The following is a 983-nucleotide window of genomic DNA, read 5'->3' on the forward strand; positions in this document are numbered from 1 at the left end:
GCTAGCGGTTGGCTGTGTTGAACATGGGAAGTGCCTGGGAAGCTGAATAGGCTAAATTAACAAGCCAGCGAGTGACAAGCCTAGAGCGCCCTCTCCTGGCTGTAGACGGCAATGTTACCTTGGTTCATGCAGAAAAAAAATTGAATTATATATATTTTGATATAGTCGTACCTGACTATAAGTCGCAGGACCAGCCAAACTATGAAAAAAAGTGTGACTTATAGTCCGGGAAATACGGTAGTTGGGGTGAAGTGCGATCAATATATTTTTTGCTCCTCGTGTTCTATGAATTTCCCCTTGGGGATCAATAAAGTATCTATCTATCTATCTTCTATTCGCGACAAGTAATTGATTGATTGACTGATTTCATTTCATTAACACGGATGAGGTGAGTTGAGTGAGATTCAGATTCCAGACTCCAGATTTCTACAAAGAGTAGCCTAGACTATTTCATTTCATATATTGCAACATTATTAGCGTTTTGTTAAAATAGACTACTTTTCCAACGTTTTTTTGGGGAAATTATAGCACCTGATGAAGGTCTGAGACCGACGTTGTGTTTTGTGTTCTAATAAATAATTGCATGTGGAATGGACAGTGTGCGGGATCTGGTATTTATAGCACAAAATACATTTATTTAGCCACAACAATCATACAAAAATATCCCCCCAAGATCCTGAAATGCGTCCACCATTAAGTTAAGACTGCATCTGCTGGGTTAAAACTTGAAATCAGAGTACTTCCAGTTTCCAGGCAATTTTCAGGTTTTTAACTTGGAATCAGCTAATCCTGTGTGAGTTGTTACACAGCAATCATGTTCAACTTCGTGCTCAGCTGCGTGTTAAACTCCAAAACCTCGGTTTTAAGGAGTATTTAAGTGGGTGTGTGTGTGTGTGAAAGAGAGAGAGAGATGTCAGAGAGTTTGTGTGTGTGTGTGTGTGTTCTCTATTATTCCCTGGCTAGTGTCGGTAGTGTTTATGTCC

The sequence above is a fragment of the Alosa pseudoharengus genome, unplaced genomic scaffold (assembly GCF_046254945.1).
Source record: "Alosa pseudoharengus isolate Yale_2024_CS ecotype anadromous, Long Island Sound unplaced genomic scaffold, YU_APseudo_1.1 YU_APseudo_1.1_scf_14, whole genome shotgun sequence".
NCBI classification, from domain to species: domain Eukaryota; kingdom Metazoa; phylum Chordata; class Actinopteri; order Clupeiformes; family Clupeidae; genus Alosa; species Alosa pseudoharengus.